Here is an 837-nt window from a genome sequence, read left to right on the forward strand (position 1 = left end):
ACTGACCAGAGTCCCTGTGAGAGCTGCTCATAGGTACTTACCACTCACCCTTCTCTCCCTGTAAAAGAATGATTCTTTTTGCTCTCTATGGCTCATTCCTGCGGTGTGTGTGGGTGTATATACACAACGAGTCAACCCACCCACCTCTCCTAGCTGCAGATTTTCATGAATAAGCTCTTCTTTCATGCTTTCTGGGGTTCCTGTTTCTGAAGACACCATTTCTGTGTAGGTGTCACCACTTTGCAAATAGAACTTGTCTCTCTTCACTAGGAAAGTAACGTTTAAGTCAGGCTTGCCCGTGGTCTCAGAAAAGAATGTTATATTTTTTGCATCTACCAGGATGGAGATTCTCACAGGCTTTGCAGATGCAAAACCCATAATTAGACTTAAAATCTAAATAATGCATAATTTATAAGAAATCCTAATAATCCGTGCATATTTTGGAGGATAAAGTCTCACAAAGTAGCCCAGGCTGGCTTTAAATTCATGTTCCCTGCCTCTACTTCCTTAGTGCTGGGTTTACGGTTGTGTGCCATCATACCCAGAAATAAAGCTTATGCCAGAAAGGAATACTCAATCTGTGTTTAACAAACAGCACCTCATTTATTGCAAACAAGCATTGTATGTTTTAGTAACAGTAAGGTTTAATGTATACAAAACAATTCATCTCATCTCCAGAGACATTGGATTTCGAAAATTTAACCAATTTTAAGTGAAATAATTTATGAAAAGGGAGATAAGAGGGGTTATCTCAATGGATAAGTACTTTTCTACCACTTAAAAGGCCCTAGGATACTGGGTTAGAGTATTAAATTTCCCCCCCCCCACACACACACA

Source organism: Grammomys surdaster, unplaced genomic scaffold (assembly GCF_004785775.1).
Source record: "Grammomys surdaster isolate TR1022 unplaced genomic scaffold, NIH_TR_1.0 146, whole genome shotgun sequence".
NCBI classification, from domain to species: Eukaryota; Metazoa; Chordata; class Mammalia; order Rodentia; family Muridae; genus Grammomys; species Grammomys surdaster.